The sequence below is a fragment of the Crotalus tigris genome, unplaced genomic scaffold (genome assembly GCF_016545835.1).
Source record: "Crotalus tigris isolate CLP2741 ecotype Arizona unplaced genomic scaffold, ASM1654583v1 scf7180000020062.1902635, whole genome shotgun sequence".
NCBI lineage: Eukaryota > Metazoa > Chordata > Lepidosauria > Squamata > Viperidae > Crotalus > Crotalus tigris.
The window spans coordinates 1,526,700-1,548,113 of NW_024097841.1; positions in this window are offsets into that span (position 1 = coordinate 1,526,700).

The window sequence follows — 21,414 nt, forward strand, 5'->3', positions numbered from 1 at the left end:
ATTTTGAATCCAGGTGGTAAGTACCTTTTTCTGGGTCTGTTGTAACTTTGAATGGTTACTAAGTGATCGGTCCTAAGTGAAGGACTCCTTATAAAGTGCTTATGAAAATATGTACAGGTAGTTCTCGACAATTGAGCCCCAAATTTTTGTTCCCCTGTTGCAAAAGGGGATCACGTGACCTTGGGACACTGTAGCTATCATGAATATGAGTCAGTTGCTAAGCATCCAATTTTGATCACGTGACTGTGGATACTGAATGGTCATAAGTGTGAAGAATGGTTGTAATCCACTTTTTTCAGTGCTATTGTAGCTTTGAACGGTCACTAAGTGAACTGTTGTAAGTCGAGGACTATCTGTACTGTATTTTACACATGCAAATATCCCCTAGTAAAGCAAAAAAAAAAAAAATTAGTTGCAAATCAGCATGCATTCCTGGTTAAATTCTGCGATGGTTCGATATTTTTTACTTTGAGGACATGGCTGCCTAGTAGAAAATAGGAAAGCTAATACTGCTTTGCTTCACTTTGGCTGTTTTTTTCCTTGCTGATTTTAAATAAGCCATGATTCTGAAATGATTCATACCTCCCTCATTGATGATTGTTTTATTCTGTAAGTACCCTGTAATTGCAGCTTCTACTGACATTTTCTAATTTTGTTACAAGGATGTAAATATTGAGGCTTAGATACAAAGAATTAAGTCTGAAGTTCCACAGACCACGGTGAGGGTTTTCCAACCGCAGTTGACTGCAAGGTTGAATCACTGGATGCCAGACCATCCACCCCCTCAGCATCCTGAATGTTGTTACAACAATATTCTCTTTTATTTTTTGGAAAAACCAACCATCCGACCCTCTTCCATAGGCATTGTTATGCAACTACAATTACACCCTGCAGACCTCTGCCAGCCGAGATTGAAACAAGACTTTTGTGATGGATGGATGTTCTACCTCAACCTTATGCCCTCCAGATGGGGTGGCTGGTAATTGTGTGGGAGGAAGGCCGGTCCATCTGGAAGGCACCAGCCTGGATTAAGGCTGGGGAGATGATGGGTTGGGATCTCTTTTCTCTGCTGGAGTGGCAATACAGCTGTGTGCATTAAAATCAGGCAATGGAGAGGTTTTTTTTTTTCTCCATCTGTACCAGTTGGGTAGTAATTAATACTTAGCTGGCTGTCATGTACTTCATGTCTGGGGAAAAAGGTGTGACCTTAAGCATGGTTGTTCTTCGACTTGTCATTGTTGAATAAACAAGAAGTGAAACATTTTAGCATCTTTTTTAAAGACATGCCCAGAAGAGTCATCTTCTGTGCGCAGATGTGTGCTTAAGCAATGGTGCTTTCTAATTTCAAGTGCCTGGCTGAAACACAATTTGGGGATTATGTGTTCCGGCTTGTAAGAAGGGGAGAGGGAACTGAAATGAGTTTGAACTTTAGTTGACTTCTGTTTTGTGCCCATATTTTTCCTGGAGGGGGTCAAAATCCAGAGGAGAATAAATATTTGTGTATGCATATTTTTTTTCATGCACCTGTTTCAGTTTTCAGTTGGATGGACTAGCTTTACCATGCAGGCTTTGATCTCCAATTAAGAGGGGTAAAAGTATTTTTGAAAGACCAAGTGGGAAAGATCAAAAGAGAACCTCATAGCTCTGTGGAGTCCTTCAAAGTCCTATATATATACAGAAAGTTTTTCAGACAGACCGGTCTGATTGATTGCACCTTGGCATTTTGACTGCTATACTGCAGTTCTATTTTTTTTATAATCACTTTTGCCTTGCAGCCCCCCAACTAGGGGCGTTAAGCAGGCTCAGGTCGCTACTGCGATACATTACAAATTCAGATTTCTTTTTGCTGACAAAGAGTTAAAGAATTAAGTGGGAGACTAGAATAGCTATTTCGAGCTCATTTTGCTCTCATCAGCTAGCCACACCCTTTATGGGATTCAAACCTAGGCAGCCTACATGCATGTAGGCAGCAAAAAGAAATCTGAATTTGTAATGTATCGCAGTAGCGACTTGAGCCTGCTTAACGCCCCTAGTTGGGGGGCTGCAAGGCAAAAGAGATTATAAAAAAAAGTAGAACTGCAGTATAGCAGTCAAAATGCCTAAGATGCAATCAATCAGAACCGTCTGTCTGAAAAACTTTCTGTATATACTCCCTTGACTTGGCTGGCAAAGAGAGGAGGAGAGTCGGTGGCCTGGTGGTTAATACAACTGCCTAGCATGTAGGCTGCCTAGGTTCGAATCCCATAAGGGTGTGGCTAGCTAATGAGAGCAAAATGAGCTCAAAATAGCTATTCTAGTCTCCCACTTAATTCTTTAACTCTTTGTCAGCAAAAAGAAATCTATCTATATCTATATCTATCTATCTATCTATCTATCTATCTATCTATCTATCTATCTATCTATCTATCTATCTATCTATGTATATGTTTTCTGAGGTTTTCGCGGGTGTTTGTATGTAGGTCTTTGGTTATTCGGGTTTTCTCCTGCGTCAAATTGGGGGTTGGCTGTGCTCCATCCAATCAGAGCACAGCCAAGCCCCTAACCAATCAGAACACACCTCCACCCAATCAGAACACAGCCAAGCTCCCATCCAATCAGTTCATACCCCCACTAGCAGTTAAAAGGAAGAAACAGCTACGATCACACATTGCTCCTAGAAGCAAGAAGCCGAAAACACCAGCCTGAAGATGACGAATGGGACTTCGTCGAAACGTCGCCAAGACACTTCCAATTTGACGCGGGAGAAAACCCGAATAACCAAAGACCTACATATATATGTATATATATATAGCTGCATCTCTGTTGTTATGGGAGCTTCGGGTTCCCTCTAGAAAATTAAACAAGTTTTAAGGTGCTAAATGTCATCAAACAAACCCCTGCAGTGGTCTTGTGAGTGTGTGTGGTGGTGCACATGTGCATAAAAAAAAATAATAAGAGATCCTGGCAGACACCTTCATCTTCAAGAATGATGTGGTCCTTTGTCAGAAGGCAGGTGACCTCTTCACGGTCTCATCCACAAACACCAGCATCTCACAAGGTTTCCCCCATTGTTAAACTGTCTAGCGGTGGGATGCCATGCTAATCTCTGCTAGAGATGAAGTCCTACTGAGGACTTATCTATGTGAAGGGCTGTAGAAGACACTGTGTTACAGCCTTCCCACTCCTGGCTGGGGAATTCTGGGAATTGAAGTCCAACCATCTTCAAGTTGCCAAGGTTGAGAAAACACCACTCTTGGTGCTGCTTCTTGCACCCTATGACATCCCATAGTAATTCCTTTTTTTTCATTTCAGGCCAGTTGAAATGTGAACCCTTCATTTTCACAGACAGCAGCCACTGAAAGATTTGCCCTGGATTTGTATCCTGTGTACAATGGAGGACTCCATTGAATGTGGGAACGTAGTGCTTTGGTATGTTCATTCATAGGATACATTCTTGGCTCTGAAGTTAAATGAAGTGAGGGGTTCAAAGGGGTGACTCCCATCAATTTTGTGTGCAAAAATTAGGAAAAGCTGTACAATTGCTTGACATTTCACAGGGTTCTTAAGATGTTGGCTCCAGGAGAGACCGCTCAGCTGAGAACTTGTGAGAGAATGCAGATATTGTATCTCCAAAAGTTTCAGCTTTTTTAGAATTTAATTTTTTTTATTTCGATTTTGAAGGAACAATGATACCATCGTGGGCTGTGGCTGGCATCTGAGGCTTTGGCATTGCTCATCATTGTAGTAAGCAGTAATGTGACTTACCTAAGATTCGGCTGCATTCACATATTATGGGTTTGGGTTAGAGTTGATTCAGCCTGCTCCAGTTATTGCATCCTATATGCTGTGGCTTAAGGCTTAGTATGTTGTGTGGATCCATGCAGTTCGGAGTTATAAACCATGGTTTTAATGCAAGCAAGCACATAACCAATGCAAGCAAACAACCAAGCTCAGAGAGTAACACAAACCATGGTTTAGAACAGTGGTAGCCAGTATGTAGCCTGTAGGCAGAGGCATGTTCCCAACATCCCAAGATTGCACCACTGAAATTCACCCAAAGGGTTGTGGTTTGGACATCGTAGCATTGCCTTCCTCTGGAATGACATTCCACCCCCCTCCAAAATCTGAATTGCTGGCAGCTTAATGAATTCCTGGAAACTGTTAAAAAGCTGATTGTTCTCCTGGGCCTTCAGTTAGGATGGCTGAGGTCTCTGTTGGTGGTTGGGGTTTTTTTGGGTGATACCAAGGCGATCTTCTGATTGACTGTTGAAATAAACGATAAATAGATAATAGACAGACAGATGATAGACAGATGGATAGAAGTTAATAGATAATAGATAAATAGAGGTAGATGATAGGTAGATAGATAGATAGATAGATAGATAGATAGATAGATAGATAGATAGATAGATAGATAGATAGATACAGAGATACAGAGATACAGAGATACAGAGATACAGAGATAGGTAGATATAGACATATGATGGATGATAGATAGATAAGTAGATAGGTAGATACAGACAAACAGATAGATAGATATTCCCCTTCTCTCTAAATCAAATAAATAAATGCACACATACTCATTTGCTACTGAATTTTAGACTGTAATTTTGTGCCTTTGGGGGAGAATTTGGGGATTTTCACTCTGAAACTTTTCCTTCAAACCCTGAAAAGTTGGCTGAAAAACCTGCCCCCCTTTCCTAGTATGTCACAGTTATTTTGGTGATGTCCCCTGCAGCAGCCTGGCTGAGATCCCCAACCCTTGCCAATTGCCCACCCTGCCTATAGGGCTGCAAAGGTGGTAAGATGCCATCCAGCAGTATTTTATTTGATCAAACCATGATCGTTTGTGAACTTAGCCTGTGTTTTTCTGTTTGTCTTAATCGGGGATTGCTGATATAGGCTTGTGATTTTGATGAAAAGAATCAGGCCTAAAGTGAGAAGCTGCCAGGAAGAAAGGAAAAATTCTCATCCCTGAAATCCTAAGAATTTATTTGGGTTCTGAGTGCAATGAATTTTCATAGTTGATGGTGATTTCAATATATCACACAAAGCCATCTGTAGCAAAACTCTGGAATGCTCATTCCTTGCAATCTAGTTAGAATTCCAATTGCACCTTTGCACCCCAACTTTCTCATGAATGTCACACAGAAATATTCAGTGCAATGCAAGAAGACAATGCATCCCCCCACCCTCCCTCCACACACATTCTTGGTCTCCTGTTGTGTGTCCACTATTTGTCAGGCTGTTTTCCTGGCAGCACTTCCCACAAGTGCAAGCGATAAACTAGGATTTCAGCCAAAGTAAATTAACAGTGTGGAGAAAAATCTTGGTTCCCAAAGCCAAGAATTTCAAAGGCCTCCAGGCATCGTCTTGTTGGCAAGACTCTTGCGATGTCTTTGGGTAGAACAAATGGACGCCCAGATCTACAGCCAGTTCTTTGCTGGGCTCGGAGAGAAAACGAAAAGTGGAGAAACTTGAAAAGAGCTTTTGGAGACGAAGTGGACAAATGCCATAGCAATCACCCTATTGCTCATACTGCTTTTCTGGGTCTCCCACCCCCATTTTTGCTCAGGGAAATACTACAGGAAGTCTCTGACTTAGGAAATTTCTGTTGCTAAGTGAGATATTTGTTAAGTGAGTTTTGCCCCATTTTACGACCTTTCTTTCCACGGTTGTTAAGGGAATCCCTGCAGTTGTTAGTAACACGGTTGTTAAGTGAATCCTGCTTCCCCATTGATTTTGCTTGTAAGATGGTTGTAAAAGAGGATCACATGATTCCTTGGGACACTGCAATCATCATAAATAGGAGCCAGTTGCCAAGTGCCTGAGTTTTGATTATTTGAGTGTGGGGAGGCTGCAATGGTCGTAAGGGTTACTTTTTTCAGTGCTGTTGTAACTTCAAACAATCACTAAATGAACTGTATAAGAAGGTAAGATAGGATAAGATAGGATAGGATAGGATAGGATAGGATAGGATAGGATAAGATAAGATAACCTTTATTGACATTTTTTTTATTGTGGGCACAACAGCACACATCAAAAATGAAATTTAGTTGCCCGCTCTCAAAGTGAAACACATACATGACACACACCTAAACATACTATGAACAACATATGTATAGACCCACACCCCTACATATGCATAACAAATAAATATTAAATACAGTCCATCTTGAACATATAACGGAAAGAGGAAGCTTGAGAGTTCACAAGGTAATGTATGGAATGAAATTATAGCTGAATCTGGATGTTCTGCTATGGGTACCACGAAGTCCCCCCCCAGAAGGTAACAGGGAATACAGGTCGTGAAGAGGATGTGTCATGTCCCAGATAATCTTATGGACCCTGCTCAAGCAATGCTTCTATGCCATGTCCTGGATGGGAGGGAGGGAGCTGCCAATGATCTTTTCTGCTGTCCTCACCACTCTCTGCACCGCCTTCCTGTCTGAAGGAAGCGAGCATTCAAAATTACAATGGCAGTGGGGAAAAAAAAGACTTCACACCATTCCTCATACTTACAACGGTTGCAGCATCCCACGATCACACCGTCTGCATTCGGATGCTTGGAAACCAGCCTGGATTTACGAAGGTTGCAGTGTCCTGGGATCATGTGATCACCCTTTGCAGCCTTCCCAGCCGGCTTCTCACAAACAAAGTCAATGGGGGAAGCTGAATTTGCTTAATGATCGTGTGATTCGCTTAACAACCATTTGCTTAACAATCATGGGGGAAAAAAGTTGTAAAGCTGAACATGATTCATTCGACAAATGCCTTGTGTAGGAACAGACATTCTGGTCCCTGTTGTGGTGGTAAGTCAAGCACTACTTGTTCATCAATGGCCTGGTCTCCCTATGCAACACACCTATATTGATTTTGTGGTTCTAGGAGTGGATGTGGTCCAAAATCAGCCTTCTTTTCTTTCCACTGGGGATGGGAGAAGGAAAAAACAGGCACTGTAAGCCTTATAGACCAGCGGCCCCCAACCTTGGGGGCACCAGGGACCGGTTCCATGGAGAGAGGTTTTTCCATGGACTGGAGGGGGTGTGGTTTCGCATGCTGCCTGTATCCCGCAGATGGGGCTTCGCTTGTTTGTGTGGACTAGTTACTGGCAGTGCCGCGGTCCGCTGCCGGTCCACGGACCGGGGGTTGGGAACCCGTTGTAGACATTCAAAAGTTTCCGCTTAAAACTGCCAGACAACTTGAGATGTGTTAGATGACCTCAAGTTAACAAAAGCTGCACTGGTGCCTTGAGATTTTCTCAGAAAGAGGATTCTAATCTATTTAGTGCTTCAAAATTTGTTTCAGGATGGTGTAGAGGATGTGTGTGGACATTGTGGCTTGGATTAGCTACAGTTTCTTTCCTTCCAATGACTTCTGCTTCTCTTTCAGATCAGTCCCAGTTTAGTGGGTCAGTACAACATCAAGGTCTAATGCGGTCACAATGATTAGTTGAAATAAGCCTGTGTCATAAGCCATGATTGGGAGTTAGCGTTTTTCTTTTTTCTTTTTTATTGAAAATTTTTATAAATTTTTACAGAAAAACAAAAAAATGACAATGAAACAACAGCATAAAAAAGAAAAACAAAACAACCCTTCCCCAAAACACCCACTCCCTCCCCCCCCTGGAGCTTCCCAGAGCAGAATATAGGCTTAATTAAAAAAAGTTAAACAGATTATATAAAAAAAAGAATATAACACTAATATATATATATAAAAATAAGAGTTATAAAAAGGCTAAATGATATTTTTTTATATCCAATTTAAATTGTATAAACGTTATCCATTTATCCCAAACAGCAAGAAATTTCTCTTGTGATTGTTCTTTTAGGAAAGTCGAAACCTTTGCCATTTCCGCCAGATAAGATACTTTAAGAAACCATTCCTGCAAAGTAGGCAAAGATTCCTTCTTCCAATATTGTCCTACTAACAGCCTTGCGGCTGTAATCAAATTCAACATCAATATAACCTCCTTTGCATCACAATCAGTAACTATACCTAACAAAAATAATTGTGGAGTAAATTTTACCCTCTTTCTGAAAATTCTCTGAATATTCTACCATATCTTAATCCAAAAAGCTTTTATATTTCTGCACGACCACCAAATATGATAGTAGGTGGCATCCAAACAACCACATCTCCAACATTTAGGCTGTAGGTCAGGGTACATAAGAGACATTTTTTGTGGATCAAGGTGCCATCTATAAAACATTTTATAAAAATTCTCCCTTAGATTCTGTGCTTGTGTAAATTTAACATTTCTCACCCAAATAATTTCCCAGGTATCCAGTAGAACTGGTTCACCAAAATTCTGCGCCCATTTAATCATACAATCTTTAATTAATTCTGTTTCTGAATCCAATTCCACTAGAACCCCATAAATTCTCTTAATATGACTTTGTCTTTGGTCCTTTATTTGCTTAATAAGATTTTCATCTTCTCTGAGAAAACCCACCTTACGATCCATCTTCCATCTATCTCCTAATTGTCTATATTGAAACCAAGAATAAGTAATATTTTCATATACTAACTCTTCCAATAGTTTTAACTGCCAGTTTTGTCCATCCCATCTAAGTAGGGAGTTAGCGTTTTTCAAGAAGGTATATGTAAAATTAGCAACAATTGGCTTGAGTTCAGATAACTCTAATGATGGTTAGTGAATATGCAAACTTAAAACTCGTTGTGCAGGATTCTCGTTACGCTAAAAGATGTATTGAAAATAGAGCAGAAGAAACATTTATTTCATTTGATTTGGCTTCAGACTGCCAGATTGTATTTCTAGATCAAATCTACAATTCTTGGGCAAAAAGATCCAGGTCCCCCTCAGCCATGGAAACTCCTGATTATTGTTGGGACAAAGATTCACTCTTAGTCCACCCTACCTTCTAAGAATGTGATTGTGAGGAAAATAGGTCTTGTACTGCGCTTAGAATCAATCAGATCTCTAGTACGCTCCTAGACCAGCATAAGGAAGCTGGGATACAAACAATATTTTTTAAAACAACTAAAAAATATTAAAACAAAACTACACAAAATTAAGAAACACAAATACAAAGAATAATTTTTAAAAAGCTAAAGATATTAAGACAATATTGTACAAAATTAAAAAACAGAAAGATACATTTAAAAAAGCATATAAAAACAAGTCTAAAAATCGATAGGGAGGGGCAAAATATTAGATAAATATAAAAAAATTGATATATTGCTAAATCTATAATAACAAATTTCACACTCTTAATGAACAAATCAAATACTCATTGAGGCTGGTTTGAAGCACAGTTCATTCTCTGATGGAGAACCTGGCAATAATATCGTGTGTTGTAGCACAATTAGTGCCTGCAAGCGCCTGGGAGGTATAGAATCATCCTGGGCGCTCTGGGCATTGATGCAGAGTTGGTGAAAGGTGGCCTTTCAGTGCCAAGGTCTCTCAGTCCAGGCCCTGGAGGACACATGCTCGGTCATCTTGTGTGCAGGACATCTGCCAGAGGGAAGGTCCTCCATGGCCAGGTACCTTGAGGATGGTTAAGTACCGTAAGATCGTTGGAGAAGACCAGTAGCTGTGGGGTTCACTGGCAATCAAGGTTGAGGAGCTGGTAGCTCCCACTGGCGCTCTGCATCTGCTGCAGGCTGTTCAAGACGATCTTTGGCCTGGTCATCTCCCACACTGAGTAGATGTCCTGGAGAGAAGCCCAAGGATGAGGTTTTAGCAGCCACCGCAATTAGATATAGGCTCATACGGAATAAAAATACCATTCTTACATTTGCCTAAGAACGTAGCCTGGACTTGCATAACACTGATGTTATTTTGCTAAGATTACTACACTGAGTCTTTTGACTGAAGCATTTTCCAACACTGTAAGCCAGCCATGTGTAAGCATCTCTCGCTTGTCCTTTTTTTAAAACTTACCCATTTGAAAAGGAGAAAACAATTTGTAAGGGTTCCTCCTCCCATTAACATTTGTCCAAACCTCTTCCCTGCACTCACCCTCTCATTTTTTGTCCCCCCCCTTTTCTTCATATTTCTTGGCTGTTCTCTAATAGCTTCCTTAGAATACAAACCTAAACCTATATTACTTTGGGTCATAAATCTTTGCACATACACACACACACACACACACAAACCTAAACCTATGTTACTTTGGGTCATAAATCTTTGCACACACACACACACACACACACACACACACACACACACACACACACACACGAAGGTCAACTCCTACTTCTTGCAAGAATGGTTTGGAGTGTTTAAAATGAATGGCAAACTCTTAAAGAATCAGAATAAGCTTTAAGCTTTGCAAGTTTAAAAAATGGGAAAGACCTTTGGTCACATGCTTGGGCTGCCATCTTGTTTTTTGAGCCAGCCATCTCTTTCCGATTTCCCTGCACCATTTAAGATCAGCAAATAATTTTGCCTTTTCTATGGTGGGACCATGCCCTTGAGGTTGAAGCTGCTTTCTAACCCTCCTTTGTATAGTTTAGGGAGGAGATTAAAACCTAACATTTAATAGTAGTAGTAGTGGTAATAGTAGTAGTAGTAGTGATGATGATGATGGTGATGATGATGATGATGATGATGGAAGAGACCTTGGAGGTCTTCCATCCAACCCCCTGCTCAGGCAGGAAACCCTACAGTATACCATTTCAGACAAATGGTTGTCCAATCTATTTTTAAAATCTTCCAGTGTTGGAGCAACCACAGCTTCTAGTTGTTCCTTTGATTAATTGTTCTAACTGTCAGGAAATTTCCCTTTAGTTCCAGGTTGCTTCTCTCTTTGGTTAGTTTCCATCCTTTGCTTCTTGTCCTGCCTCCAGGTGCTTTGGAGAATAGCTTGACTGCCTCTTCTTTGTGGCAAATATTGGAAGACTGCTATCATGTCCCCCCATATCCTTCTCTTCATTAAACTATAGATACCCAATTCCTGCAACCATTCTTTATATGTTTTAGTCCCCTAATCATCTTTGTTGCTCTACTCTGTACTCTTTCTAGAGCAGTGGTTCTCAACCTTTCTAATACCGCGACCCCATAATACAGTTCCCCATATTGTGGTGACCCCCAACCACTTATACATCACCGGGCGCCAGGGGCATGGCCAAAGAAAAGGGGGAAAAAATGGCGGACAGCCTTGTTTGGCGACCCCCGTGAAATGGTCGTTCGACCCCAAATGGGGTCCCGACCCACAGGTTGAGAACCACTGTTCTAGAGTCTCAACATCTTTTTTACATCATGGTGACCAAAACTGGATGCAGTATTCCAGGTGTGGCCTTACCAAGGCATTGTAAAGTGATATTAACACTTCACGTGTTCTTGATTCTATCCCTCTGTTAACGTAGCCTAGCACTGTGTTGGCTTTTTTGGCAGCTGCAGCACACTGCTGGCTTATATTGAAGTGATTGTTCACTAGGACTCCAAGGTCCCTCTCACAGCTACTACTATTGAGCAAGGAACCATCTATACCAGGGGTAGGCAACCTTGGCTCTTTTATGACTCGTGGACTTCAACTCCCAGAATTCCTGAGCCAGCATAGCTTCTGGGAGTTGAAGTCCACGAGTCATAAAAGAGCCAAGGTTGCCTACTCCTGATCTATACTGTACCTGTGCATTTGTTTTTTCTTGCCTAAATGTAGAACCTTGCTTTTTCACCATTGAATTTCATTTTGTTAGATAGCGCCCAGTGTTCAAGTCTGTCCAGATCCTCCCATATCTTAAACCTATCTTCTGGAGTGTTGGCTATTCCTGCCAGCTTGATGTCATCTGCAAATTTGATGACTTCCCCATCTATCCCCTCATGCAAATCATTGAATCATTGATGAAGATGTTGAAGAGCACTGGGCCTAAAACAGAGCCTTGGGGCACCCCACTACACACTTCCCTCCATGTAGATGCGGTTCCATTGAGGACCACATGCTGAGCGCGATTGGTCAGATTCTTCAAAGCCTGTCAGAAACCATCACTTCTTTATAGCAAAGAATATTAAGGTGGGTTATTCTGAGTTGCTTTCTCACCCTTCCTTCTATCTCTGGATTGTGTAATCTCTTGTCTGTCCATCCTTAATGTCATACCCTATCGATGATCAGTTCTAAATTCGTTTTATAGATAGCCCTTAGTTTACGATGGAACTGGGACTAGAATTACCGTCACTATCATAAAGCAAGATTTCACATGACCATGGCACTTAGTAACAGCAATTATGGCAATCCCGCTTGACAACATTAAGCAAGGACTGCATGAGTCATTCAGCGAGGACTTCATGTGACTGCAGCTTCCGACTTCCTACTGGCTTGTCCACTGACTTTGCTTGTGAGAAGCCAGCAGGGAATGTTGGAAACTGTAATCACAGGACCAGGAGAAGCTGCGACGGTTGGAAATCTCAGCTGGTTTCTAACAACTGGGATGGTGATGACTTGACCGCAGGGATGTTTTGACAACCAGAACTCTGAGTCTCCCCTCACTCAGTGCCTTTCAGAGTTCTAATGGTCGCTGAATGAACGGATGTAAGCTGCAGACCGCCTGTATATCCTGTGATATTGATGTCTTCAGAGCAAAGAGCCTGAAATTCCAGTTTATCACGTATAGAAACACCCCACCGCCCATATTAATTCGAATGGACTGAACTTATTCCATATTTACAATTTCTCTTTCAGTCTCTTTGATACGTGCACTAGATGCAGGTGACCTAAATCTAGATTGGGAACTGTGCACACTTTGCAATAAAATTCTAATTTTGCACAAAGGCATTTGTATGCACACACAGGCTATCTGTGTATAGTATATAGTGTAGATTTTAAATGACACAGTCCTTCTTAGCAATATCTGAATTATGTTTGTGCAGAAAAAAAAAACACCCCAACCAATGTGATTCCCTTTGTTTCTTATTTTGATGTTTATATTGAGTGTCAAGGATATATGGATAAAACAGATGATGCCTTTGTGAATAGCTCTGGAAATTTTGTGAAGGAAATTGTGGTATCCAGCTTTATTTATGCAGGAAAAAAAATATAGATGGGATTAAAGGAGACTAAATGTGCCAGTGATTTGGGTGTTTTTGTGCAGCAGAATGAAGCTGAACATTTATCTCTCTGCTAATGTTGAATATGTTTTGTGTTTTTCGCCGCAATTGTTCCTTTTTGCAGTAGTCAGGCCCCAGATTTATAATAATTTGTCTAACTGCTATTCGGGATGTCTCTGTGTGTGTGAAAGAGAGAGGCAGATCAGGGCTGACATGTAGAATTTGTGATGTCTTCTGGATTGCACCTACAGAACACAATTGGGACTAGAATTGCTGCTGCTAAGCCAGGCAGTTGTGGAGTGAGTTGCACCTGACTGTACAACCTGTTTTGCTCTGGTTGTTAAGTGAATCACATGGTTGTTAAGTGAATCTGGCCTCCCCTTTGATTTTGCTTATTGGAAGCTGGCTGGGAAGGTTGCAAATGGTGATTACGTCACCCGTGGATGCTGCAACCATCGTAAATACATGCTGGTTGCCAACTGCCTGGATTTGGATCCCATGACTGTGAGGATGCTGCAGTGATTGTGTCTGTGAGTACCGGTTATAAATCATTTTTCATTGCTTATGCAACTTCAAACAGTCACTAAACAAATACTTGTAAGTCGAGGGTTACCTGTTTCCCCCACTCAGCATTTTATAAATTTAATAATCTGGTATGGTCTGTGAGCTTGGTTGTTTGCTTGCAGACAATTTATTATCTGACTATGTGACATCACTAATGCTAGTGAAGGTGTCAGGCGCACGAAACCAGGAGCCAAAAGAACTCCGAGTTTATTCCATGCAAGCTATAAACAAGAATCTGGTCTAGTAACAGTCAAGGCAAATTGGCACCAGATAAAAGCCAACAGACTTCAAGGTGGGGGGGACTGGTCTTAGATCTTTTTTGGGGACTGCAGGCTGATGATGCATTTGACCCCTCCCTCAGGCTCCACCTGGTCGTTTCCTACAGAATGTGCAGTTTGCTCCCTGTTTATATACAGTAGCTTGCCTTCGAATCAAACCTTTATTACAGCCTTTCGGACAGAAAGCACAATAGAATACGGAGAACTGTAATTATTATAAATCTTTTTTAAAATGCAATAAAAGTATACATAAAATACATTATTGTAATAATGCCTAGCCAGCATTGGTAGGTGTATGGTTTACTTCTTGTTAGTTCCTTGATTTGGGCATTGTTTTCTCTTTGATTGTTTGTCTGGTGTTAATCCCTGCTTATCTAGTTTATGTTGGTGGCTGGAGAGGATGCGTTTGGGTCTTTTTGTTTCCTTCTTAACTTTTTTTATTGTGTCTTTCGAAGGGTGTGTAAAAGTTTAAACATTTTAACCTTTTCTGTTGTGTCCTGCCCTCCAAGTCACTGGGAAGGAACAATTCCAAGCACCGTTAAGAACAGGGGTCTCCAAACTTGGCAGGTTTAAGATTTGTGGACAACTCCCAGAATTCCCTAGCCAGCCATGGAAGTTGAAGTCCAGAAGTCTTAAAATTGCTGAGCTCTGGTTAATAATCAAAACTTCTTAAAAACAGAGCAGAGATTATTCTAGGAATCTAGGACCTTCGCATTCCCCCCCCCCCAATTCTGGTTTTCTTTCCTCTCTGTCATGCATAGCTGTAGCTGAATTTCTCACCCACTCCAGTTGAGCACTTCTGTTCTTATTTTTAGATCTTTCCATTGCAAAGGAGAGCAATCTGTGTTATTTTCATATGATTCTAGGACTCTGACAGAAACCATATTTCTTTCAGTTTCAGCTGTTTCCTTGCTGGTTTAAAATGGAGTTACAGATTCAGCTTGTCATGGGAACCCATCGCTTTCCTTAGCTGGTTGTGGCGAACGTGACCACCCGTGAAACCATAATGGAGTTTGCTTGTGTACAACAGATTGGGTGAGGGTGGGCATTTTGTATGTTAATCTGGAGTCAGAGGACCCTGGAATTCGGAGGGGCCAGTGAGTGCCACTTTCTGCTTTAATTTGGTGCAGAAATTCAAATTAAGGCATTTCTAGATGTTGACTGCCTAGTGCCTGTTTGAACCTCACCGTTTACAGATTGTCCTCAACTTACAGCCATTCGCTTAATGACCATTTGAAGTTACAATGGCACTGAAAAAAAGTGTCTTACTACCACTGCTCACATTTAACAACGGTTGCAAACATCCCCATGATCACCCAGTCGACATTTGGGTGCTTGAAAACTGGCATGCATTTATGAAGTTGCACTGTCCCGGGGTCACCTTTTGGAACCTTTCCAACTGGATTCATAGTCAGTGGGAGAAGTCAGAGTTGCTTAACGACTGCATGATTTATTTAACAGCTGTGGCTAAAAAACAACAACATAAAATTGAGCACAACTTACTTAACAACCGACTTGTCTATTAGGAATGGAAATTCTGGTCTCAGTTGTGATCCTGGGTTGAGGACCACCTCAGCCTCTCTTGAGTCTTGTCCCACTGTCCATCTGCTCGAACAGTTGGGGAAACAAGATCTGCTTTTAAATCCATTAATCCAGAGGTCCCCAACCTATGGGCCACGGCCCACTACCGGGCCATGGCCTCTTGGCCACTAGGCCACGTGAGGATCTGGGCAGTGCACTCATGCCTGTGTGTGTGCTCACCCCCTCTCGTGCCACCGTGGTTCAGGCAGCAGCAGTGCTGCTAGTATTGCGTGGGTGGTGGCATTGCCACAAACCTTGCACGTGCAGCGGGAGAATGCAAGCAGCAGGTGGGCGGTGGTGCGCTACATGCGTGTGGTGGCATTGCCTCGAATGTTGTGCAGGCGGCGGAAGTGGCGCAAGAGGCAGGCAACAGGCGGGCTGTGGCGTGAGCCTCATGCAGGGCGGCAGCATGATATTTGCGCCAGTGATGGCATCGCTGCAGAGCATGGTGTGAGCCTCGCGCGGGGCAGCAACAAGATCCTTGAGCCAGTGGTAGCATTGCCACAGGCCTGATGGCAGCAGTGCCACAAGCCTAACACAGGCACCGGCATCTCTGAGAGCCTCGTGCACATGCTTGCGACCTGTTTATGCGCATGAGTGCATGTGTGGCCACATTCACATTTGCACATGTGTGCGTAAGGCACCTGCCCCTCGCTCTCACTGGGCCGCCAACCCAGAAAGGTTGGAGACCCCTACATTAATCATCCAGTTCTTGCCTTTCTGGCAAAAAAGTCATAAATTGTGGTCACATGACCTCAAATGTCTCTAAATGTGGGCTGGTTGCCAAGTGCCCAGAATGTACCCATGGACAGGGCCCAGCTGTCAGAACTTGGAAATGGTCATTAAGTACCTTTTGGGAGGTCTGTCATAACTCCAGACAGTCGCTAAGCGACAAGTCATAAATCAAGGATTACCTGTCAAGTGGGATTATTATTATTTTCTCCTAGGGTATTTCTTGTCCCATCTGATTTTATATCACCTGCACATCTGATCACTCTTATTTCTTCACTTAAATTCTCATTCCTTCACCCACGTTACTGATGAAAATATTGAAGATTGAATACGCAGACCCATCTCTGTAGCTCCCCATCTTCTACCCCGTCTGTCTGAGGAGGGACAGTGAAGATGTAAGGTTTTTGAGCCGCTCGGTATCCATCTAGTCTCCATGCCACCCAGCCAACACTTAAGTCGCTTGCTAATCAGCAGGGCAGAAGGTTATCGGTCAGATGCTTTGATGAAGTCAAGGTATATTATGTCCACAGTATAACCGCAATTGATTCAGGACATTCTCTGAATAAAAGATGAGATGGCATTTATCTAGCAGGATTTGTTCTTTGATAGAAGTGAGCTGGTTTTATGGTCAACCTTTTTACAGGCTGATTTCCTGTAAAAACTCCTGCATTGATCTGAAAGCACCTGGAGAACAATGTGGTTTTGGTGGGTTCCAAAATCTTCCCAGGGATGGAGATCAGGAATGTGTGGCCTCTAGTCTACTGCATCTTCCTTCCCCCCTGTTTTGATGAGAGGGGCAGATTTTCCCTCCTCCCCTCTCCTGGCTCTTCATTGGTCCTCCAGAGTTTCTCAAAGATGGCAGAAGCCCATTTGGCCAAGTGTCAACAAGTTCCTTCTTTACCTTAGGTGAGATTCACCTGGTCCTGATGAGCAGAACCAGGGGTCTCCAAAGCTGGCAACAGAATTCTTCAGACGGCAGCCAACTCTTCTGGGAGTTGAGGTCCACAAGTCTTAAAGTTGCCAAGTTTGCAGACCCCTGAGCTGGACTGATTCAGAATGGGTAGTTAGACTCTGGCCATGTTTTCTTATTTGGGGTTGAAAAAGCAAGAACTTAAATTGGGGGTTGAGGAGCTTCTCAGACTTTGCCTTCTCCATTGACCAGTTGGTATTTGGATTCTTGCCTTTTTCCTTTTCTTTTAAACAGGATCTAAGGAAACCCTTCGCCATTGTTAGCATCCCTTGCGAACCTCAGCTCAATTTTTAACTTGTGCTTTCCTGACACCTGCTGTTCAGTCCTGGGTTCCCTGTCTAAGCTTCTCCTTTGGGGGCTCCACTCTCTTTTTTCATTTCTTACATATTTCCCTATTTTGCCTTCAGATGCTCACTGAGCCCCCTGTGTAACCATGGGCTGCTTTTTTCCCTGGCCTCCATGTTTTCCCTTCATCAGAATAGTTTGTAATGGTGCTTTTTAAAAAGATCTTCGCCCCCTCCAAATCTCTTTTTCCCTTTGTTTCTCCGGTTGGTTTCTCTTAAAAGAGAAAAAAGATCCTTAGAATTTTGTGGTCGCTTTCTTTTAATGTCCCTGTTACGTGTACTTCTTCAAGGGCCAATATTTGTAGTTGTAGTCTCCATCTTTCCCTGTTGAAAAGAGAGCAACCTTTAGGTTGCAAAACTTGTGTGATCAATTCTGTGCATTTGCACTGTTCACATAGATGCCATCTTACAGCTCTTTAGCAAAACCATGAATCCCACACAGCTGAGGATGTCACTGGCAGGAAAAAAAACAAAACGACAGCTTATTGCTCTTGCTTCTCAATTTTTGTCTCGGTAATTGTCCTGTCATTTTCAGAAAGTCCTTAACCTATGGCCACAATTAAGCCCAAGATTTCTGTTGCTAAGTGAGACATTTGTTAAGTGAGCTTCACCCCATTGTAGTTGTTAAGTGAATCACTGCAGTTGATAAGTTAGTAACCTGGTTGTAAAGTCCATCTGGCTTCCTCGATTGACTTAGCTTGTCAGAAGGCAGCAAAAGGGGATCACGTGATCCTGAGACACAGTAAAGATCATAGATATGAACCAGTTGCCAAGCGTCTGTCTGAATTTTGATCACGTGACCATGAGGATGCTGCAAAGGTCGTAACTATGAAAAAAGGTCATAAGTCACTTTTTTCAGTACCGTTGTAACTTTGAATGGTCACTAAATGGATTGTTGTAACTCAAGGACTGCCTGTAGTTACTTTTGATACTCTTGATATTTTATTGCAAGCCGTTATAATACAGTATGCTTGAGGTGTAATTGGCTGCATTAACAGAGGGATAGAATCAAGTATTAATACCACTTTACAATGCCTTGGTAAGGCCACACTTGGAATACTGCATCCAATTTTGGTCACCACGATGTAAAAAAGAGGTTGAGATTCTGGAAAGAGTACAGAGAAGAGCAACAAAGATGATTAGGGGACTGGAGGCTAAAACATAAGGAATGGTTGCTGGAATTGGGTATGTCTAGTTTAATGAAGAGAAGGACGAGGGGCAACATGATAGCTGTGTTCCAATATCTCAGGGACTGCCCCAAAGAAGAGGGAGTCAAGCTATTCTCCAAAGTGCCAGAAGGCAGGACAAGAAGCAACGGATGGAAACTATTCAAAGAGAGAAGCAAGTAAGAAGTAAGGAGAAATTTCCTGACAATTAACCAGTGGAACAACCTGCCTCCAGAAATTGTGAATGCTCCAAGGCTGGAAGTTTTTAAGAAGAGACTGGACAGCCATTCTATTCTATTCTATTCTATTCTATTCTATTCTATTCTATTCTATTCTATTCTATTCTATTCTATTCTATTCTATTCTATTCTATTCTATTCTATTCCATTCCATTCCATTCTATTCTATTCTAGTATAGAAGAGTCTTTTCCCTAGCCTGTTTCAATGTCTTGCCCTCAGCACTACTCAATGGGCGATTCAAGAGGCTCCTGTTTAGTGAGCGACTATGCCCCTGTGATAGGGCTGAAGTTGAAACTGTGGAGCATGTCTTATCATACTGCCCTATGTATAATACAGCCAGAATTAAATTATTGTCTCTCCTTGGAATTGATCCCTCTGGTTCTAATGTTAGTAATTTCATCTTATATTGTCTAGGGGATGGCTCCTCCTATATTACTTCTCAGGTTTCTAAATTTCTTTTAAGAGCTGTAACTATTAGAGGAGAACGTTGTAATTCCCTTTAGCCAAGGCTTTTGGTGTTAATTGTTTGTAATTATATTTTTCTTGTGTTTTCTTTTGTTGCACTTGCATTTTGGTCTGTGACCGCAAAATAAATATTATTATTCTATTCTATTCTATTCTATTCCATTCCCTATATTCTATTCTATTCTATTCTATTCTATTCTATTCTATTCTATTCTATTCTATTCTATTCTATTCTATATTTTATTCCATTCCAGATTCTATTCTATTCTGTGTTCTATCCTATTCTATCCTATCCCATTCCATATTCTATTCTATTCTATTCTATTCTATTCTATTCTATTCTATTCTATTCTATTCTATTCTATTCTATTCTATTCTATTCTATTCTATTCTATTCCATCATTATTCTATTCTGTTCTATTCTATTCTATTCTGCATTCTGTTCTATTCTATTCTATTCCATCATTATTCTATTCTATTCTATTCTGCATTCAATTCTCTATTCTATTCTATTCTATTCTATTCTATTCTATTCTATTCTATTCTATTCTATTCTATTCTATTCTATTCTATTCTATTCTATTCTATTCCATTTTCTATTCTATTCCATTCCATTAAAACAGCAACATGGCTGGTAGGCTAAATATCTTGAGCCTCTTCAGAGAGCAGCGGTGTTTCAGTAACATCTGGAGGGCTACATTTTGCCTGTCCTTGGAAAATTCCATGTTTTCAGATTTTCCATTACTGGCTGGCAGTGTTTTTTTTCTGCTGTTGTATAGACTCCAGATACATTATTCCAGAAATACTGTAAACAAATGAATAAATAAAAATGTTAACCACTTTTAAAAAAATGTTAAATCCCTTTTGTATTTTAGCACATGGTGCCAAATGCATTCCCAGGGAACAGAAACAACATATGCCTCTGCTGCTCTTGTACCTGATGCCCAGATTAATGTTGGGGTTTAGGAGTTCTGTGGGTGGTGGCAAATACCAGTTGTGGACAACACCTTTTGGCTAACCCCTGCATCCTAATTAACACCTCCTGATTACTGCCTCACCTTGCAGTAATCAATGAAGCTGGGTGATGCTTGCTCTTCATTGGGTTTGCACCGCAGTGGCTTACACACACGTCACAATTCTCAAAGCAGTTGTTTCCTGCAGCTGAAACTGGTGAGCTTCACAGGGGCTGCCAAATGTTGAAGCCTGCCCAGATCAGGATTTGACAGTTCATCCCAATAGTTTGCAAAAGTGGAAATTCTGATCAGTGCTGAGCGAGTTGTCTGCATTTTATTATCATGAGTGTGACTGGTTTAAGAGGAAGAAGAATCTATAGCAAAGATATATCCTTCCTTCCTCCCTCCCTCCCTCCTCCCTTCCCTTCCCTTCCTTCCTCCATTCCCTTTTATGTTTTTTGTTGATTGTTATGCCTAGAGCAGTGATGGTGAACCTTTTAGAGACCAAGTGTCAAACTGCATCTCAAAACCCACTAATTTATCACAGAGTGCCAGGGCTGCATCAGCATTGTGGTGCCCTGCAGGGTGCAAAAATGGCTGCTGGCGTGCCGCAGGGTACAGATACAAGGCGCTGCACCACGCAAGAACAGGGCAGGGCTAGTGAGCATCGCGCAGGCACTAGCCCCACCCCATTTGCAGCATGTGTGTGCTCGCAGCCTAGTGCACGCATGCACGCATGTAAAATGCTTCCCCCTCCCTTTTCTTCCAGTCCACCAATCGACAATGGTTGGGGACCTCTGCTCTACCACCTCTACTGGAGCTTGCTAGTTGGCCGCTTTGCCTCCTTTGTTCTGGGTGGGGCTCCTGCTCTGGGCGGCGGTCTGATGGGCCTGCGGCTGGCAGTGGTGGCGCATGTGCCAACAGAGAGGCTCTGAGTGCCGCCTCTGGCACGCATGCCATAGGTTCGCCACCACTGGCCTAGAGTTTGTATGTTAGGTAGGCAGCCATATAAACATTCCAAAGAAGTAAATACTATTTCAGAATATAATTAAAGGTCACCCTGGCTTAGTGTAGCATGTGAGCCCAATTGTTTTGTGTGTGTGTGTGTGTGTGTTTGCAAGGGTAAGAGATGG